The sequence below is a fragment of the Heliconius melpomene genome, chromosome 16 (genome assembly GCF_056956725.1).
Source record: "Heliconius melpomene rosina isolate 202511_hmr_F chromosome 16, ASM5695672v1, whole genome shotgun sequence".
Classification (NCBI taxonomy): domain Eukaryota; kingdom Metazoa; phylum Arthropoda; class Insecta; order Lepidoptera; family Nymphalidae; genus Heliconius; species Heliconius melpomene.
The window spans coordinates 8,228,501-8,252,237 of NC_140404.1; the positions used below are offsets into that span (position 1 = coordinate 8,228,501).

Genomic DNA, 23,737 nt, shown 5'->3' on the forward strand with positions numbered 1-23,737 from the left:
TTTAGTTTTTATTTTTATAGCACTTTTGTTCTTGAGTGTACCGACAGTAAATTCTCTTCTTATCGAATGAGATCCTATAGCTGTTAGGGTGACAAACACCTCACTTGATTACGACGGGGCGTGCCTTGTTTGTGAAAAATGTTTCCTCGGCATAGTTAGAACGTACTACAGTTAATTACCTTATTATTAAGTCTCTACTTAATTATATACTGACATAATGTATTTATTGTTATTGGTTCTTTTATTATATTAAGAAATATTATTTTTATCACAGCAATTATATAAAAATACTTCCACTTATTATACGAGTATTTATAATAGTGAAATAATTCACTATTATAAAGACTCGTATAATAAATATTTTTTTATTTATATTAAAAATGTAAAATATACTAATGAATAATAATAATAAAACTAACTATTTTTTTTTATATTTTTAAATATATTTTTTTTTATATAATAATTTATATTTAAAAATGTAAAATTGATTCACTAATTTAATAAAAGTATATCATGTGATAAAACTAATATCAATAATACCGTTAGTAGCCTGCTACTGTAAACGCGACATGTTGTGGGTTCGATTCCCACTCAAGGAAATGATTTAAAAAAAATTAAGTCAGCTTCACGAAACCCCCAAATAACAGGGAGGCATAGGGCACCTAGTGTTAAGACACTTCGTTTTCCAATTTCCGCTGAATTCTGGAGACAACGTGAAAAATATATAATTAACCGTTCTATCCAACGATGCTTAGAAACCCAAAATATTTACAGCAATATAAATATAATTAACTTCAAAAAATAATCCACTCTCGAGATGATTTAAAAAACAAAAAAACACCTGCTACTCTAAAGGCTATGAAGGAATAATTGAAAATTGTTGATCCCGCACGCCCGTTAATAATATTGCAGGCGCCATACAGTGACATTTTAATGTTAAATGCAAATCCTTACTACGTGTTAATGGTTCTGGAAGCATACTGCAAAGATTTGCGAATTGTACTGAGGCTTGCTGCTAGCATTTAGAAATTAAATTTTCAGTAATATTAATGTTATGAAATTTAAAAATAATTATTAGGTATATGTCTATAAAGGACGTCCAAAAATATACGCTATATCTTATCAAATCACAGCTTAGAGCGAATTTAAAAAAAAAAAATTAAAAAAAATATACATTTTATGGTGTATCTCGCATCCTATGATAACAATGCCGACAGAGAATTCAGTATTCACTCCGTTCTCCGTTCTTCGACCGGATTTGAGACGAATAGTTTCAACCGAGGAAACAAGGAATTGATCATTACCAAAACCTTTGAGGCCAGTCGTGGCACAAACGCGTGACTGTAAACGGGAGAAAGTTGTCGGTACGATTGCCATTCGAGGAAATTAAATATTTTAATTTCTTCGCTCGCGTTTCTTCAAAACACAACGTTGAGCTCCGCTACTCAACACGCAATGCCTCCAGAACTTGGCGGAGAGTATCGAACGGAGTGTCTTAATGGGAACGGTGTGTTTTAACACAAAGTTTCCAGGTTCGCTCTGCCTATCCTTCTACGGGATATAGCGTGAAGTTAAAAAATAATAAAAATATAGTTTAAAATATTATAGTTATAAATTTATATAGTTTAAAAAATAATAAGTCCTAAAAACTAGTAAAGAAAGCACGGTTTCTGACACAAAATCCCCTATCTAAGAAAAATAAGTGAACCTATAAAAAAACACAAATAAAACTACCCTTAAAGCTCGAATACAAGAAAATTTACAGCGTTTTCTTTATAACGATGTATTACTATTTTAAGTGTCTATTTAACGATAAATAGCGCCATTTGTCCGCACCCATTATGGCTTGACGATGCTCCGAATTGGCTCTTCAGATTGTGCTAGGATCTTGGATAAACTGCAGTTCCGTGGCCAGTTCCGTTGTTTTAGTAACGTATACGAATGTACAAATCGATATTGAGAAATCTATTCTATATAATTTATTTATATTTTTATGGTATACTATATTAGCACCATACGACAATCTATATCTATATTTCTATACTAGTCTATATCTATACTAATATAATAAAGCGGAAGAGTTTGTTTGTTTGTTTGTTTGAACGCTAAGATCTCTGGATCTACTGGATCGATTTACTTTGTTTTTGTTTTGTATGAAAGCTGCATTCTTCAGAAGTGTTATAGGCTATATAACATTACATTACACATATATACTAATAAATTAAAATACTTTCTAATTTGACATGCAATTTATTCTGCCATCTTCATAACAACCGTCGTTGCTAAGCAACAGTTTGTCGAACGAACGAAGTCATCATTTAGGCTTATATTTTCTTACTAATTCTATTGAAAACTGAAAATAATTTCATAAATATATTTAATAATTATTCTTATAGTTCAAGCAGGCGTAGCCGCGTCCGGGTCCACTAGTATAAAATATAAACAAAATAGAAAAATATAAACGCGACTGGTTGTAAGTTCGATCCCCACTAGAGGCAATTAAATATTTATTTAAATTTATATTTCCATTTCTTTGCTTAGGTGTTGGGGAGCGCGGCGCTGACTTCCGCTACTTAACACGCAATGCCTCCAGAATTCGACGGAAAGTCGGAAGCTTTACACTAGGTTCTCTCTGCGTATTCTACAAAAAAATTATATAATGTAAGGTTAAATACACGATCTCCAGGTTTGTACTTAAAACCACTAATTACTGCAAAGCCTGGAAATATTATTGTTAACTTCCAATTTCCCCCAACAATAAGAGCTGTAAGTGAAGTTATTGTTCAAAATGGTGCCAATTGTTGATAGTGGAAAGGCATTCTTATCTATACGTTTTCGGAATGTAGCAATATCACCTGAAATTTAGTTTCAAATACTATTGTATTTACAGATAACACGATATTTACAATTACCGCATGTTTGTTTCAAATATTTGAATGTGAAATTATAACGAAATACATATTTAACAAACAATTTAAAAATATAAATTTGATTAGGATAATCATGGGTATGGGTTCAAAATCGGCATTGAACGATGTTTTTAAGGCTCCTTACTTACAGGGTAAAATGAGATCCTATTGCTAAGACCTCGTTGTCTGTTTGTCCGTCTATCACCGTACGATATCTCATGAACCTTGATCATTAAACACTTGATATTTTTAAAGATTATGTATTTCTATCGTCGAGTGCTGCTACAATAACGAATACTAAAAAATATGTAAACATTTATAGTAATATATGCTATAAATGTAATAAATATAATATTAAGGAGAACAAGAACGGAAACCTTCATGTGCGATCGCAACTCGCACTTGACCGGATTTTCAATCATAATCAACTGATTATGTCCACTAACATTTATTGCTATAATTGTCTATTCTAGCAAAATTTTATAAAACTATACTTAACAAACAAAATTAAACTTTACACCCCACATATAAATTACACGATACATGAACAAGTCCTCGACACGAAAAACTCCAAAGCATTACTACCCTTTATTTATTATAACAGTAGGTTATTACTGTGCAAATGTCTCAATTAAGACAGAAATACGTGATAAAGGCGACAAGAATAAATTGTGGATAATTTAGTGCCAACGAACTCAAATCACTCTATATCCTGGCGGTGCGGAGCCGGCGTGGTTATTATGGACTATTAGCACGACCTTCCATTTGAAATTCGTGACCCCTTATCCTAATTTAGATTTGGATGTGAATTTATAAGGTAAAAAAAGGAAATGGAAACTCCGTGTTTTATGCTTTTCAGTATAAAATATTCATTATTGAGTTACCTAATATGAAATTTTAACAAGAAAGGTAGAATTAAGAGGATTATGTGTTTAATAATGGGTTTGATGTAATATGCCGTGGATTTGTTCTATAAATATTAAACTGTAGTATGTGTTATATACAATTTGCCGATTTTATTTCTAACATATTTTAGTAGTAAAATACATTTCTAACATGTTTTAATAAAAAAATCACCTATATGTCTACTTTATCGCTATACCCATATAACCTTGTGACCAGAGCGAGGAATATTTCCTCGCTCTTGCAACGAGGCAAAGTTCGGTGTTGAGATTACGGCGGAGAGTGTGGAAAGGAAGTGTCTTAATGGTAACGTAGTGTCTTAACACTAATCCTCGACGGCGACGGCCTCTATTTGTATGCTTTTCTACTATTTTTTTATTGTGTGCATTTCTTTGAGATTAGGGCATATTAAAATACGCTCTACAGCCTTATAATATTGGTATACATATATAGATAAAATATAATAAAAAAATATATATTTTCAATATTTAAACAACTGCAATGTCCGCTGTGGGCTGTCGAGACTTTAGCAAAGCGAGGCCGGATATAGATATGATATGAAGGATAAAAATCCATTTACCAATGCAATTTCCGTTACAAAATTATTATCAGTATTACATGTGAAATAAAGTTTTGTTGAACGATCTATCTATATATATAAAAGGAGATGTTCCTCACTGACTGAGGTAAGACGCACGCACAGCCGTAACCGATGTGCGTAGAAACGTGAAATTTGGACAGATGTTTACTTTCGTAATCTGGACATCCACTAAGAAGGGATTTTGAAAAATTTTAACCCTTAAGGTGACATAGGGGTTGAAAGTTTGTATGGAAAAATCTTTAAATCGGCTGCGATTTCTATAAAATTTGAAATTCAGACTCTTAAAAATATTTCATTGAACACGTTCATGGTTTTTTAGAATTCATCCCTAAGAGTGCAAATAAGCAAGCGAAGCTGCGCGCGTCCACTAGTCTTTTATGTACATACAAATATTTGAAGTCATCAATAAAATTTGACAAGTATTGTAAAATAAATCTTAATTTACTTACATTAATTTTACAGCCAAAATTTGAAAGAGTATAATATATTAAAGCCTTTATGTTGACAAAAGAAATTAATACTGAAACACCTGGTTGCTCTAGTGCTGACAAAAAAAAATGGCTAACAGCACATAGTTTAATACGTTATTTCTCATTTTTTCAGTAGATATTGGCTTTATTTTACACGTCGGCCGAAAGTGAAGGGTCTAAACGATCGTTCAACGTTTATTGTCATTTCGTCGTTGCCCTTTTTCACCCTCGTCTTCCCTTGATACATTGTTGCAGGGTAAATGAAATATACCTTTATTTGCTCTTTGTTGAAACAAAAGCTTATAAAGAATGGGGGGTTACTTCTGCTAAATATAAAATTTAACAATGTCTGTAGGGATAAGAACTATGACTGACTCATGGATGTGCTAAGTGGTTTGAAATATTTATTTATTCCTTAATTTGAACGAAATTTGGACAGTGAAAGTCTCTATAGACTATGACTATATAGTACGTTAGTTATTCCTTAAATATAAGAACACAAGCATTAGAGTAATATTATTATTGTATATATTACAAATGCTAAATTAAGAACATATCTAAATTAGCTAAGTTGAGAAGCCATCAGATAAATTCCTGCATTTTAGATGAGAAGAAACTACTTAGCATTCCATGAAATGAATCCATGATTTCACCATGCTGGTGCTGAGCTCATTGCAGAGTTGCAGAGTAAGGAGTATAGAGTCTAGTCTACTCTAGTCTAGTCTTCCTAAGAAACTCCTTTATATATTTTGAGATTTCGCCAAGCATTTATATAAATATAGAATAATAGATTTTCTGTATGTGTAAGTTATTATATGGCGTTGCGTAATATTTAATTTTCGTGATATATCTCTGAACATTTTATTATTTCACTAAAAAGTGTTTTAGTGTTCGAGATAAAAAGGTTGGCGGGAAGCGGATGGGTCCGAAAAGCTTAGGATCGAGTGTGGCGCCGAGAATTGGGGAAGGCCTATGTCCAACAGTGGACAAAAGACGGCTGTTGATGATGATGATGATGATGATGATGATGATGAAAAAGTGTTCTTACTAGATAAACGTATTTGCACCCTTTAAGGTAATTTTAAAATAACAATAAGATTTGCTAGGTCGCTACAAAAATTATTTGGCCCGATACGATAACAAGCGATCGCGAACAAGCATCCAACCAAATTCAGTATCAAAACATTTTCCATCGCGACTCTAGTTCGACTTAAATACATCTCGGCGCTGCAGAGGGATTCAATTTAAATCCTCCTAGAAATCCTATTATTACAGTTAGTACCGGCGTAGACTTACGTGTACGTGAAACTGGAATTTGGTGATAAATTGATTTTGTTAATGTTAGAATATTACGTTTTCGAAAGTTTATCTAATTCTAAATATTCTATTGGAAGTGTAAGAAATTTTATAATTTTTATTGCTTTAAGTATCCAACATTCAAAATTTACTTACACCTCTAAGTAATCAATTATTTCTTATAGTTAGCTTGTGTTTTATCCTTATTTTCAAATTAATATTCATTTCTATAAAGTGAAATATTTTAGATGTAATACGTATTTCAATATTATTTATAAAAAAAATCAAATAAACGTTATAATTTAACCAAAAATCTTCCTAAATTTAATTTTCAAATTAAACTATCAAAATTACAATATCAATAGAAACACTTACACATAAAAAATAAGGTAAAGTGTCTAAACTCTGCGCCACACTGAAGGTGTCGAGAGCTAAGTAACCGTAGCATCTCGCAATGCCTTCAGACAGCAATAAATTAGACAAATCCGATTTGCACGTGCGAAGGGAAACAACTCGTTACCCCGTTTCAGTGATCGCGTTTGTTTAAACAAAAGGCGACATTTGTCTCGGTAATTCTCAATTCTAAATTGAATTTCAGAAGAACGCTTACCTTACTTTTGGCCTAGACAATAAGCCTTGTTTATGGCGGATTTGTATTATTTATTATGTTAGAAATTGTTTATATATATATGTTATTTTAATTAAGTTAAAATATACTTACGTCGTCCATCGTAAACAAATATCTTGCAATTTATGTCGCTTTAATACACGAATTTACTACGGACTAACTTTGTGTTGTACAAAGATAAAAAAAAAATATATTAAAAGATGAGACTTCCTTCGTAAATGTACTCTTACGTAGCAGTGGAGGCAAAGGGGACCTGGGAACCTAGTCTTAAGATACTCTGTTTCCATTAAGATACTGCCGTTCCCCAGTTACTATTAAATTCTTGAGGCATTGCAAGTTAAGTGGCGGAATACAACGCCGTGCTCTGTCTAATTACCACAGCGGAGAAAGAAAAAATATTTAATAATTAATTTCTCCATTTTTCTTTCTGTATTTATGCTATACATATTACGTATTCTCATTGCCGAAACCTCAACAAAATTATATCAATACCAATAAACAAACGCAACGACCACTCGGTTCATTAAAAGCACTGATTCCGCTCCCACATTAAAACAAGCGGTAGGCGGCTTAATAAAAATATAAAGAGGAAAAGTAAAAGCGAAAGCTCGTATATACGGAACACGTACTCGTACGGCAGCCGATTCTTCGTCACGTACGCAGAAAGAGAGCCTTTATTACTTCCGTGCTGCGTAATTGTTATGGAGAACCATCTCTTATTACTCAACTTCGCCATCAGTTAAGTAACCTTAATGAAGCATTAGCTGCTTATATTATTTTCAGTGTAATGTAAGTGATAAAGTTTTCTGCTACAATTTTGTATGGTTGTGGCATATATTGATGTTATATTTTTAGTTTTGCGCTATATAGGCAGAGGTGCTGGGCTAGTGTTAAGATACTCTGTTCTCATTCCGTTCCCCTTTTTCCGCTGAATTCAGAAGGAATTGCTTTGTCACCAGAGCGAAGACATATAAATATTTAATTTCCTTGAGTGGGTTTGTGAGAGTTTATACACGTTTGTGTTTTTAACAAATCACATTTTATAAAAAATACTTCCTTTATTATTGTATTCTTTTTATTAATCGTTTACATTTCAATCTGATAAATTTTACTTTAAGCAACAAATTTTAAATGTCTACATGTCTACCCTAAAAAGCTTGTCAAGTGTCAGACCTAGCTATGTTCTACGATTATAATGAATAATTTTCAAAAGTTAAAACACGCACAATACGTTAATACTATTTATGTATAACATCTAAAACATTGATTGAGGGCAGTCGTAGCACAGAATGACAAGCATATGACTGTAAAAGCGACAGATTATGGGTTCGATTTATATTATATGATAATGAAATATTAAATAACTTCATTTCTTCGCCCTGGTGATGACGCAAAAAGCGACTCCGCCACTCAACACGTAATGCTTCCAGTATACAGCGGAAATTGAAACTGAAATTGCCCCCCACTTTCCTTAAGCCTTAAGGCTAGGCCTCTACTTACCTTATTACAAGTGGGATACAGCGAGAACCTGAAAAAACTAAGCAAAAAACAGCCTATAATTAAAAGAAAACACTAGGCTATATTTAATAAACATTTCCCACTAAGCCGACATCGAGTTTCCAAGAAAAGCTTAGCGTGCGCGGTCTCAATGGCCGTGTAGTGACGTGTTAATCTAACTAAGTTATCGTTCGAGGGTACGTACTTACTTGTCGAAGCAAATTGCTCAATCAAAGCTGAGAGGTCAAGCGTGACTTACACCGTAGACCTGGTAATGACTGGGCAGAGTAAGTTATTCATCTATTAACTTTTCATTACTCCAATATTTATTGCTGATAAAAAAATTACCCCTTTGGAACCTGGTGTTGTGGACGTGAAATTATGTAAAGTGCTCCATTTTTTTATTTTTTTATTAGGATTTTGAACTTATGAACTAACAAATTGGTTATTCTTTTGTTATATTGTTTTTCCTTTTTTTTTTAAATTATATTATTATTTTAAAAAACATTAAAGGTTCGAGAACAGTCTAACATTTGAGATACCGGTTCCCTTGAATGTCATCATACAACGAAAAAATATTTTTTTATGAATATTTGTACATACTTTAGAAGGTCAAGTTACTAATGTTACATACATACACGCTGTATTCCTAGCAAAGTAGTCAGTGAAAACGAAACGCCAAAGACCAGGATTCCTATATACCCTTTTCACCTCATCCACTGTCATCAACCTCTTCATACATGCCCAGGGTGTCCTCACGCTTTTTACGTGAACTTTCTCCACTATCTTCTCTATCAAAAGTTTATTTCATACCTTAGTGTGTTAGTGATAAGAATATTGTTGATTATAGCAGCATGCTCTTTACTTAAAAGTTAATATGTATAACAGCTGACCTCATAGCTACAAAGGACACGTCAAGATCTAACGTCAACAACAGTCGTGACTGGCAGTGAGAAGCCTGTGTAATACTGATAATTCGTCTAACCGCTGCTTACCGGTAGTGTCGCCACACTATATAGGTTTCATTGTAAATTATGAAACCACTGAACTAAGGCGAGATTAAAATAAGAAAATATATGAATGCTAACGTTATTAACTTATATTTATTTATATTATTTTAAAGACTAGGCTGATTCGCTCGCTTAAGCTTATTTTTGTATTGATTTAAAATGTAAAGCGAGTGAAGCCATGAGCGGGTCGCTTGTATATTATAAATTTAATTCTATCTAGGTGACTGTAACTAGAATAAAAAAAAGCATTATAAATTAGATTATTAGATTTGTTGGTTTGTCTAACAAAAAGTAAATAAAGTTATTAACAAATAGTAATAAAATTTAAAAAAATATAGGTACTACATAAAAAATATTATTTTTTTTTTTTTAAAAACGTAGAGCCGGCAAAATGGGGACGGCTTAGGAGATACTTGTAAAGTTTCGATTAATAAACTTTAACTAAAGTTGAATATTTAAGCTGCTTTCAGTTTAAGACGGTATCGTAGGTATTTGTAATATAAACTGTTACCTATCTTATTTAATCCCGTTTATTAAATGATGGCCGTATATATTTCTGATCTCCATGTTTCATTACCTTCTCTTAATATTTCAGTTTTAGGTGAAACAGAAATATTTTTATTTTTTTCAGCGTCACGCCTTTAACAAGGTAAGACACTCCGTTTCCCACTTTCCGACAGATAAGGCATTGTGTATTGAGTGGCGGAGTTTAACGCCACGCTTTGCCTTGTCACCAGAGCGAAGAAATAAAAATAATAATGAATGATTATAAAAACATACTTCACTTCTGCTTTTTATTTTACACCGCGAAAAATAAAAACTGATGAAGCTATTAAAATGTACGCAAATTTCACTACAACTTCTTCATTAATATAAAAATATAATATTTATATATGAAAGACAAATTTTAAAACTTTTGAACTGTCCGGCCACCAGCATTTCTGATTTGGCTTACGAAGCCAGTATCTAAAGTATGCTCTTTATATCTAAACTTTTATACGGAATCCAATCACATGCAGTTTGGTGAAGTATAGCGTCCATACCACTATAGCAAACTTAAGCTACGCTCAAACGTACACGCCTCCAAAGGAAACCACCGATATTTGTAACATGACCCTTATTTTAAAAGCTTTAAAGACGATTTTCAGATTTCCAGAAACCGAAAGGTGCACCGTACAAACATTTCTACTATTCTATTCCCTGTGCGGATAACAGAATTTTCAATCAGAGATGTTTCTTTCGACATCTTTGCTTACGCGTTTTCTTTATTTCAGCGGAGTTTATTCAATATTTTATGAGATTCCACGACTGAAATAAAAATATAAAAATATTTTCTAAGTATAAAATGTCTGTTTTGTTGTGTAATTACTATTTTCATCTAATATTAAACAGCATTTTATTTTGTTAATCTATACTAATGTTGAACATGCTATAAAGTTGAACATTATATTTGGTTGAATGCACTAATCTCAGGAACTACTGATGAATATTCATTTTCAGCTTCGTTCACGCCGATGAAAAATTGCCAGAAAGATAATTATAAAAAGTCTATTTGAGCCTTGACTTTAAGCTGAATCGCTACAGTTAATTATCTATATATATAAAATCGAAAGGTTACTCACTTATCACGAAATCTCAGAAACTACAAGTGCTAGGAATCTCAAATTTTGCATAGGAGCTACTTATAGGACGTAGGTGCTCGCTAAGACGGGAATTTGTAATATTCCACTTCTAAGGGGATTTTCTATTCCACTTCTATCAAACATATTTTATTTAAAGGCATCTTATATAAAAAAAAATTAAAAAATAAAGCACAAATAGACTTAATAAACATCTCCTTTTCTAACTCACCTTCTCACCAAAAAACTCACCTTAATTTTAAATTTAAGCTTTTAGTAAAATTTGTAAGACTGAAAGTGTTCAGGCATCCATAAAGAAACTCCCCTCGAAGGCCGAGGCCGGCTCATATAAAACATAAACATGTTTAAAACTGCCGAAACAGTGCACTTCAATTAATTTCAACTAACATTTCGGTAGCTGTTTACATTTTATACTTTGAAGTGTGCTTCATAATTTCATAATTTACAAAAATAATTATTTCCTCGATGCATTTTCCTCAGCGTCGCGCCCTCTTCAGGCTTTTCGGGAGTACAAAAAGTAAATTCGTATCCGTCTGAGATACCTGACAAGCTCTCGGGTGGCCAGTGACCTGGCGTTCACATTTCGTATGCCAAATCTTATTAATATTCATATATTTTAGAATGAAGTTTTTATACTTGGAATTTAAAAAGTGTATCTAAAAGCGCTAAACATGTTACAATATTTATTTTTTAATTTTAATTTTTACTAATCATGGGAGATGTGGACCAACGAATGTTTGAATAATGTAAAAAATAAACAGGTAATTAATCTTGAAATGCCATTTTCATTAAAAAAATTGGCATCTTTCAATAAAAACGGCATCTCAAGAACGTCCTCAAGATCAGTCTCAGAGTTGAGAGCGGTTTATAAATACAGGCCTAAGAGAACAACCCACGTGTGTCGTTATGAACAGTAGCTTACAATTTAATATAATCGTATACATATAGGACGTACAGAACCCTTAGAATATAGTTGAAGAAAGTAACATCCCCGATTTTTATTTAAAACGCTTATATTTATAGTATTAAAGAAAGTAAATTCAAATGTATTATACATATATTTTAATTATAACCTTCAAAGAAAATTACTTAGAAAACTTTCGCACTTTAGAGAAAATAACTTTATAAGTGGCGTCTAACTCTAAAACAAATTAATGTAATTAAAGACGAATGGCCTTTCAGTTTTAGTTAAAGTTTTAGTTTAAATTGGAAAGGTGTTGATTATAAAATCCTGAGTTTATTTATTAATTACTTTTCGTATTTAGTTAAGTAAATAATATATAAAGAATACCTAGTTAATTAAGGAAAAAAACAGTAAAGCGCGAGTCACACTCACCCACTTGGGTTCCGTACTCAGGATTATAAAAAAATTGACAAGCATAAGTTTGTGGGCATACGCCCATTGATTTTGTATGAAGAAGTAGTTTTTTCCTTTATTTCCGATACTAATTTATAATTATATGTTTATTTAAAAGAATCGACATACATTATGTAAATATACTGTAAATAATAGTATACTCTATATATAGGTACGTATAAACCCATCTTCCAAAAGCTTGAGAACAGGATAAGGTTAAATATGTATTACATAAGTACATCGTAGGGCATTAACGTTAATAGCCAGGTCGGTAATACGAATTCTCCCTTCTGAAATAATGTAGGAAGATTATATGTGTAGAATGCTGGGAGAATACTTACAGGTTGACGCATCCGGCCGCAAGAGATCCTTAGGATATGTTCAAAGTTATATATAATTTAGCTCGACTTATTGGTCGTTTATATTTGTATATTTTATATAGTAAACATTGAAACCATCAAGGGATAGGGTACAGCATATGACCGTGAATGAGACGGTTGTGGATTCGATTCTTATTCGGGGGAATTAATTATTTTTAAATTTCAATGGTCTGGCAAGAGTTGAATTGCGACGCTCAACACACAATATCCTGGAAATTCTTTGAAAAGTGGAGATTGAAGTGTCTCATCATTAGGTTCTGTCTGAGCGGGAAAAAGCGTGAAGCTATCTTTTATCTTTTGTCATATTTAAAAGCTTTTTGTAACTGCCGCCATCTGTCTGTCTGTCTGTTCTATTCTAATATTTACATTAAATTTGTATGCATTAAAATCGCTGCATATATTTAAATAACTGCATTATATTTAAGTTCCATATGCACACTTCCTAAGACGTCACATCCGGCCACATCGCCCCGTAGACGGTTTAGAGCCAAATTTCCAACGCACAAAGGATGTGGTAGCCCTTATTGAAGGAATACGCAAGGTTGTATACACAAGTTTACGGAAAGTTATTATTAAATAACGTTCGAAGTAACGCCTGGATAGTATGTGCTACTAAAATTGATATATCAATATTGAAGTTTCAATCATTTTAATTACGGTTAAAGTTGCAGGTTACTTCTGTAAAAGTGAAAAAATTAGGGTTAAAAGTTAAGCAGGAACAATCTAGTGTTAGGACACTCCCATGGCCGTAGGAATAGCGGAGGCCGAGCGCACCTATAGAGAGAGATTACAGCAGCGGTCCTTTCAGTAAAATATATTTTTTTATAATTATACTTAAAATTTATATAAATACCTGTAGCTCCTCTGGCGCTGCACGGGGTCGTGGGCGGCGGTGATCACCATCAGGTGACCCGAATGCTCGTTCGCCTTGTCCTTTTTACATTAAAAAAACTTATATAAATAATAAAATAAGAAATTTTAACCCAAAGGAATGAGAGATTTCTAAGTAAAGCTTAGAATGCTTTCATTTGCCACAATTTCTATTATATTAAAATTCTTTGCTTACTTTCAGAAAATTTAATCGGATATCAGGTACGGGAACCACAATCTAATATATTAGCTACGGATGGGTAAAAAGGTAGGCCACATACAATATTCAAGGTTATTTGCAATACAAATTAAAATTGACAGGCCATTCGTGGCGCAGGCATAAGTGTGCGAATAGGTTGTCGGTTCGATTCTCACTCTAGAAAATGAAATATTTAATATTTCCATTTCTTCGTTCTGGTGTGAAGGTAAAAGTTCTGCGACTCATCACGCAGTGACTTCAGAATTCGGCGAAAATTGGGGATCGGGATGTCGCAACACAAGGTTCCCCGTGCCTACCCTTCTGTGTGCAGAATACGGCATTAAGCTTACAATAATAAATTTTTAAAAAAGTTGCATTTTCCTAATACAGATTGATAAAATCTTCTAATAACAATTTAATTGAAAAACTTTACAAATACAATTTCCCCAAATACATAGTCTTATTTCCTTGTATGCACTCTTCCATAGAATGAAGTTGACAAGAAAATTTATATTCATAAGAAGAGTGAGACGTGGGGACCGGTGCTGGTATATCATGGGGGCGGCCCCTCTCAGGTAATCGACTGACAAATGTCTAAGATATTTTACGTACTTCATTTTGTGAATGCCGCAAATAATAGAGTGTTTTTACTTTGACGACGATATTTTCTGAATGTAACGAAATTGACAATCGCGTGCTTGTCATGGTTTTTGGAAAGAAATAAAATGGTAGAAAATTATTTGAGATATTATTATAAAACCAAACAATAAGTAGTATTTTTTTATGTTTTGCCTTACGTTATATCCTGCACGCAGCAGGATAGGCAGAGGGAACCCAGTGAGACAGTCTGTTCCCCATTTCCCGCCGTATTATGGAGGCATTGCGTGTCGAGTGGCGGAATACAACGCCGTGCTTTGCCTTGACATCATAGCGAAGAAATCAAAACAATATTTCATTTCCTCGAGTGGACAATGATCCCACGACCAGTCGTTTACATTTACACACTTGTGCTCTTGTGCCACGACTGGCCTATAATAACTTTAAATAACTTATCAAATTATTTTTTTGAAATAATTCCTAATTTAAAATATCATTATAAAAACATACACATAACATAAAAAAATAAAAATAACAATGTTTTCTTAAAAAATGAAAATATTTTCTATTCCAAAACACCAATGAAAACGTAATAAAAGTTCATTGACCGTTTCATTGATTCTCTTGTAATATTACAATTTCCATCTAAAACGCGAACCCCCAACGGCGTGGTCTTGAATTCTTATGAAAAATTCCCATTTTTTTGCCGTTCTCAGACAATAAGGTGCGAAATTAGGAGAAGAATTACACTCCCTAGCGCGGGACGTGCTCCGAATATACTGAGGTGGTCGAATAAATATCCTAAAATATTACTGAGAACTTTATCGACTAATGATTTATGGGTCATAATCAGAAAAGTGGACATTTTCGAATTCGTAACGTAACTGATAAGTAACAACACTGATAATGTTTGTTACGAAACTGATGTCATAAGGCATTATACACAACAAAATAAGGATATTATATGAATAAAATATTGTTTTTTTTATTTAATGAGACACAGATTAAAATTTTAAAGATTCAATCGTTGAATTAACAGATTATAAATGTAAGAAGAAAACATAACAAACTGACAATATGAACAATATAATAATGCTAGTTAGTAACGTAATAAGCTTATATTTCTAGTTAGACATCACAAAGTTAATGATAAAATTAAATCCACTTTAAAATATATCAAAATTTGAGTCGTTATCACTGGAATTAAGTTTAATTCTTTGTAAGTGTTTATTCCGCATATCTTCATGTTTAATAGGATTGGTCTTTTTAAGACGTTCTCTATATCTTTTATGTATTTCAGCACTTGACATAGGAGCCATGACGCTTACTGAAAATACAAAAATATTTATCAAAAAATAATAATCACAAAATCACAACTAATTTCAGGCAGAATAAAAAATATTTTTAACTAAATCGGTTCAGCTGTTTCTGAGATTAGCGTGCACAAACACAGACAAACAAGCAAACAAGCAAAAAACTTAAAAATCATTATATTTGGTTACTTTACTTTATAAAAAGTCACTAATAGTTTTTTTCATATGCCAGCAATTTTTTTTTCTTATATACATATCTTCCATATACAAGCACCGGTTCGATACAATTTTATTATAAACATATATAAGAAAACATTGGTACCGTAATTGTGAACTAGGCTTCATATTTTCTCAATTTCGTTACGTAACGAAATATAACGAAATTGAGAATGAAATCTGAGAAATTCTAACCCTTTTAAATATTTGCTCATAAGCCACGTGTTGCATCTGCAAGCACTGAAGTTCTTTTTTGAGATTTTGTAAAAAGAAGCAAATAACATAAACAAGAAAACGAAATTATAGAATACTTACCAAAATAAAAGCCGTTTATAACCCTGAGATGTAATTTCACGCATTCCCTCTAAAACATTTGAACCCCTCAACTGCTGCGAGTACACTACTGGTTGTAGCTACGACAGCATTGACTTTTAGAATTATGGTGCCACAACAAAAAACAATATTAAACACCATCCAAAATAATTGCGTTCATAATTTAATTGTACGTTACTAGCCCTGAGTAACAAAAAGACAATATTTTGGGACAAATTTACTTAACTAATATATATTGTTTATTAAATAATGTATCAATAAAAGTAGTTCTATTTAATATTATGCATAAAGTAAAGTAATATAAACATATCTGAAATCAAATAAAACCATAAACATTCGTAACAAATCAATTCTTAAAAAGTAAAATGGTGAATGGGACACGAAAAATTGTATGGAAGCATTTTGAAAGGTTTTTTGCAACTAACAACAAATACTATTATTTGCCATAATACATTTAAAATATTACAAAATTTCTTTAAGTTAATAAATAAATTTATCGTAAATGGCAAAATATTTAAATTATCTTGAAAATTGTATTTTTAAAACGCATTCAAAGTAGCGGGACAAGAAAAGACACAAAAAGGGCACTTTTTCTGATTATGACCCTTATATGGGCTGATAATGTTGTTGTCAAATAACTATTGGTTATTGAAATTTATGTAAATAATTTCATGCTAAACGATGCACAATTTGGAAATAAATAAGTGTATATACGAGTCTGTATGTTGTTTCTTTTATTCTTTTGAAATTTGAAACATAATCAAAATTTAATAATAATTCATGAAATTAATTTTCTTCTTTCTCTATAAACGCAAAGCTTATTAACAATTAAAGATAATTTACTAATTACTTAACTAGCATTTATAACATTAAATTAGTACAAAATAATTTATTATTCAATAATATACACTATTGAGTAGAATGCAGTGTTGAGTTATCCCCAGTAACCTCTACAGCATCAACGGACTTGGGGAGACCGAACTAGATAATGGAGGCCCGTCGTGGCGCAGAGGCACTAGAGTGTGACTGTAATTACGACTGGTTGTAGGATCAATTCCCACTCGGGAAATGAATATATTCGATACGATATTTTCATTTCTTCGCACTCGTGTAGAGGCAAAGCTCTGCGTTAAGTGTAATACCACCAGAATGCGACAGAAAATGGGGAACGGAGTAGTTTCCCTCTGTTGTATGAAACTGATTTTTTTATATAAGCTATGTATAATAAGGATTTTTACAAGCGTCTTAAGCTTACAGCACAAATATTATGAAGGATGTTAAACAAACAATGTGAACTATATATATAAAAAAAAATAAAAACAATAACGCTCCAGGCAATGACATTACATAAAATACTACAAAATATAAGAAGCCTGGTTGGTATAACAAAAACATTTTTCTTACTGTAACCTCGTGTTTACTGGCAAGTGTTTACCATCCGAGCCCCAGATGTTATTCTCCATAAGCCTTCTCTTATTAGGGATTCTGTATGTTCGCCGGTTGGAGCAAAGTATTTTTGTTTTAGCGACATTATTAATATTTTCTCATACTGTTTCAGCTATCAAAGACTATAGGGCGGATTTATGTGGGAATTCTTGCACACTTTAGTATGGTTACGACCAAATCTTTAAATGGTGTAAAGGGATTTTTTTTTATGAATACATACTACTGTTATAAAAATAGTATTTCTATAAACAAATAAGGTTAAAAAGAGTCAACTTCAAGAACCAAAGCATAAAATAACTTAATAAAGATTAAATTTAGAATATTTCTTAAGCAAACTGATAGGTTTGAACTCAATTGATAAATTTTAAGTTCTTATAAAATATTTTATGTTTATAGAAACAAAATTCAGGCTTCCTATTGAACTTGGCACCCATTTGGATGTAACTTATTTTATCGTTATATTCAACAACCAAGGCTTATGTCATAATATTGAACTTGGCTCTTTTACATATATATTTTTAATGGGACTTACAACTAACGTTAACAATACAATACGCGTTGTTAAGACTAAGACGCTTCCATACTCGCACTCAGCTATACAATACAATACAATACAATACAATACAATACAATACACGTACTTTTGGCTTAAGTGTATCAAAGCAATTAGATCGGACAATACACTCGAGTAGCGCCATGAATAATTTAACTTACTAATGCTGTGATACATAACCATTATCCATTTAACACAAAGCACTGTACGTAAAGGATGGCTTAGATGACGGCCATACCCAATATACAATATTAAACACGTCCTAAGACATGCATACTACTGGGACATGAACCGTTCTTGAGATCGTATTTTGGATTTAATTTTATTGGGAATTAATTATTGTTTCATTTGGATTCGAACCAGTTACAGGATTATTGGTGAGCGGGAAGTACCACTTACAAATGTTGACAAATTTAAGTTTACAAGCTGATGAAATGAACTACAATTATAAATTTGTAATTATTTTTATGGGTATATAAATATAAAATTCCATTTTTCGAATCTTACTTTTATCTTTTACTCGCGTTTATTTAGAAACTTATTTTCTTCTTGAGTTCCACCACTCAACACGCAATACCTTAAAAAATCCGGTGGAAAGTGAGGAACGGAGAGTTTTAACACTAATTTCCTCTGTCTATCGAGCTGTGAGCGGTACACAGCGTGAAGCTGTGCATAATAGAAAAAAACTGTATAAGAATCAAAAAAAGCGACTTCTTTAACTAACAGAATATTCTACATTTATTATTCCCACATTTACATAAAATTAAGGTCACAGTATCAGCAAAATATAATCAAACCCAGAATAAATATCGAATTCTTATTATAATGATTTCATATCGAAAACTAATATAACCTCGAAGTACGAACGTCGGGAAGATGGTACGGACGCGTTTGGGTTCTGACACTTTCCCAATCTATAGCTGGGTGAAATCTGAATATTTTAATAGATATCTCCGATTTAGCTTTTGTGAAGTAGATATGGTTTGGAGAGCGATCCACCGACAAGTTATCTATATATATAAAATCGAAAGGTCACTCACTCATCACGATATCTCAGAAACTACAAGTGCTAGAAATCTCAAATTTTGCATAGGAGTTATTTATAGAACCTAGGTGCTCGCTAAGACGGGAATTTGCAATATTCGACTTCTAAGGGGTTGTTTTTGGAGTCGAAAGTTTGTATGAAACTTCGTTACTACAAATGCTAGGAGTCTCAAATTTTGCATAGACGTCACTAGGACGTAGCCATGGAGACAGAAATTAATAATAACATAGTTCACGCGGGTGAAACCGCGAGCGGGCCGCTAGTATTATATAAAGAGTGGACTATTTAAAAGGAAGCTTCATAAAAAAACTATATATAGGAAAATGAGCAATAAAGTCTTTTATTTTTGGGATTTTTACATATTTTAAATGAAACTCTTTGATCATATTAATCGGACGAGTAGACACGTTACCACGGACTACTGCAAAGTGTTTGAAATATCGGGCGGCTGTAAACGTAATATGTTGTGGATTCGATTCCCAATCGAGGAAATTAAATATTTAATAAAATTATGTTATTTATTTTTATTTATGTTAATTTCTTCCCTCTAGTAACAATACAACGCTCGGTGTTGAGCCCGCCACTCAAAGCAACAAAATTTGACGAAAAGTGGAAAACGGAAGTGTCTCAGTGGGAACGAAATGTCTTAACAGTAGGTTCCCATGTTCACTCTGTCACTCCTGCAATGTGCGGAATACAACGTGACGCTAAAAAAATTGAGAAAGCTTTCTTAAGTACTACGAAATAAATAAATAAGCCATTCTTTAATAAATGTTCAAAGTAAATATTCTATCAATACAAATATTACATTTATATGAAAAAAAAACAACTAAAGATTGTTATTCCAATATCCTTCTAAACAGACATCCTATTCAAGTTACAATATATAGTTCAACAAGGCCTACTTTGTAAAACGATCTTTACAATCTATTTTAAAGGTACGAAAATTGGGGTATTGCCAACCTAAAGAATCCTTTTAAGTCACCGTAGATAGAAGGGGTTTGATCTCAATTTTTGCCTGTTTAATACAATCGATTATAGCCAGAGGGTTAAGGATTACAATATCAAAAGAACATATAATCCCATGTTTCACGTCAATTTGGTGAAACATTCTCCAAAAGACCAACTTCGAGGATCATATAAAGAACGCGTAAAGCTTTTTATTACTTCGAATTTTTGTGTATAACATATCGCGGTATCTTATTCCATTTCTATTGATGGAGAATGATTGGTGTTAGCATGTTTGAGTAAATCTCTACATAAAGAAATCTCTACTCTCTCTGTTCCACGACAGTGACTGTCTGTAAACGCTATGATAATAGGTTTAATTCCCATTTAATATTTTGATCCGAATGGATAAACTTATCTACTTCCTATATAATGCGATAGCACTTACTCTAAGGTCTATTGCGATAGTCTCTTACTTGGTTATAAATATTATTTTTTTTGGATTTATATAGCTATGTAAACTTCAATACATATTTTAAATGTATTTTATATACTACTCTACCGATTTTAATATGGCTTTCCTGAATAAGATGTTTGGAATGATAATATTTGCAAATTAAGTTTGGAAAAGATCCCTTCCGAGATCGGCATTAACGTGCATAGCATACTAAGCTAATTTTACGAAAAAATATATATTTTAGAATAGATAAAAGAAACAACCTTGTTGGAAAGATTCAGAATAAATATTATATTTTGGATATTTCTATATTTTTTAAACTTCTATTTAAATTCTCAAAAATATTGCAATTATATACAATATTTTTTAAATCTGCTTCTCTTGACCTATCATCTGTCCAATCAAATCATTAAAAAAATATAATAAATATATACCTCTTGAAATTAATTTAAGTCCAACATTTTATAATTTCCTCCTAGACTAATATGAGCAGAGTAAGTAGATTATAAGATTTATATACTTACATACACATATAGAAACTAATTCTGCGCTGTAATATGTGTTCTCCGTACTGGAATAATCCGAGGAGATTAGAGATGCAGTGTTTTCCACTAATACGTAAAGGTTGAGGCTGTATATATATTTGGTAATATAATAATTATTGAGGCCGTAGTGGTGCGTTGGCACGAGTTTGTGACTCTAAACGCGACGGTTGTGAATTCGATTCCCACTCAGAGGTATGGATTATAATTTATTAATTACAATACAATTCCCCGGAAAATATTGGCGGAAAGTGGAGAACGGAGTGCCTTAACACTAGGTTAACTCTGCCTACTCTACTACCCTTAAAAAGAAATTTCCTTTACATATGTATTTTTTTTTGAAAAAGGAATTTCACTTAAAATAGACAGGTACATTTCCACAAATAGAATTTCAACTTTCTCGAATTCACAGACAAATAAATTAATTTCATTTGTATAGTAACATGACCATTAGACACTGAGCTATACTTATTGAAAACATGAGGATATATCAGATCTCGACATCTACATACGCAGAAAGATCCCTTATCTGTTTACGAAGCAAATATGTTTTTTCAGTCATTAATTCTGCTTTTCTATCGAAATTATTCTAAATAGAAAGACCTTGAAGTATGTCATTTGCTGAGAAATAATTTAATGATTATTTAAAGGAATGAATAAATTTAAAAGGTCTCTACTTAAACAGCAAAAGCGGTTATACTGGAACTTAGACAAGCAAGAATATAATGAGTATTGTTGGGAGTTCAGACGGCTTTGACTCACCACGGACCACCACAATTTCTTTTCTATTAAAATTCTTCGCTTAACTTTGGAGAATTTAATCGGGTATCACGTACAGCGACCGCAATATATTGTATATTATATATGTATATTATATATGAAATATGTATATATGTATGTCATAAGAATATTGACATAGTCAATGTCTGGTTTTTCTATGAGAAAAATACAAAATTATTTGTATATTTCATTGACATGTTTTTTTTATATTAAAATAGCAAAAATTTCGATATTTTCTTTATATTTAAATATTTTCGTTAAAAAACAAAAAATAAAACTTCTAGCTAAAATAGATAATAATATTTAATTAATTGTAATACACCAATACCTACAACGTAAAATACAAAAGGTCAATTCTATTTAAATATTTCATGAAAATGTTGAGTATTAATTACTAAGTAAAGTAAAGGTAATAAATAACCTTTAAATTAATATATTTTGTATACAAATGAAAATATAAAATAGACCACGAAACTTACCACAAAAGTAAATAAATACTTATTATAATTGTATTTACATTTAAACAGCACCTAGGGGAATCGAAAAAAGGAAAAACGTATCACAAGCCTTACAATACTTTTTCTAATATTAAAATAATGTTATACGCGAACGAGAACGTCAGAATAAAAAAAATTGCGAATATATTTTACATCCGGTCAGGTGTCGTGGAAATCCTGGGGGAAATCTAACTTTCCCGGAGGCGCAGACAGCAATCGATTCTATTCAAATTTATGACAGAGAATAACGGTTGGGGTATAGAATATAGAGTTGCCTACATAACATTATGAGGTTTTTTTTTACTTTTGAATATTACAAGCGAAATGAATAATGTAATTAATTAACTTTTAAAATAAAATATTTAATTATTTTAATATACTCGTATGTTTACTATATTTTTAACTAAAATCAACGTTTAAAAACAAAGAATTTTTTTTATAACTTTATTTAACCAGAACGATAATAGAATAGTTCTTGTTCATTCCACTCATAGGTAATTAGTTAAATTAGCCTTTTCGATTGGAGCTTTTTTATAAAGAAACATTTTTACAAGTTTGTTTATTTGTTTAAACACACAAATGACAAGAACTAATGGTTCGAAATTAAAAATGATTTTTGTATTGGTTAGTCCATTAATAGAGAAATTCTATAGGTTCATGTGTTCTTACTTGTTTTCATTTCTTCATAAGGGCGCTAGTAAAAGCTAGTTTCAGTAATATACATCATTAAAAATCTTTATTACGAGGCCGAGTATGTTTTATACATTAATTGTATTTAGTAATAACCTCTCCACATATATATTTTAAGCGTACCGAACCCTATCAATAGCCGTCTGTAACTGGCAGGTTAGGCGTCGACTTCTCACAGGATTTGCGCCCTTATTTTATTGCCTCTGTCCAAGATTAAACTTTTGCTCCTTCGCTAAAGAAACCTTCAAAATTATATATAGATAAGTACTTCAGGAATATATTTATAATTCACTAATATACAACAGAATTGGGGGTAAACACGATTATTATGGACTCAAAGCCACTTGGGATTCAGTTTTAAATATTTTTGGTTCCCCAATCTGACAAAGGCCGATATTTGGGGCCTCACAGCGCAGTTAATATTTCAATATTCCCCTAAATTTACTTTAAAAAAAATAACAGTAAAACAATCTTAACAATTTTTCAATCTACAACACAATCCGCTTCCATTTCCGTATTTTAATCAAAAGAACAAAGAATCCGTCCTCATAAACTATTCT

General features: G+C 31.8%; 1 protein-coding gene across 2 annotated transcripts in view; it reads right to left on the reverse strand.

The window, feature by feature from the left end:
• The window catches only part of LOC146530908 (uncharacterized), a 210,290-nt gene that overhangs the window by 171,103 nt on the left and 15,450 nt on the right, over positions 1–23,737 (reverse strand). Inside the window, exon 2 of one of the 2 annotated variants that reach the window (XM_085199633.1) lies at positions 13,545–13,624. The exons of the other annotated variant lie outside the window; for it this stretch is intronic. The gene's annotated coding sequence lies outside the window, so the exon portion shown is untranslated. The remainder of the gene's footprint in view (positions 1–13,544; positions 13,625–23,737) is intronic. 2 annotated transcript variants of the gene reach the window in all.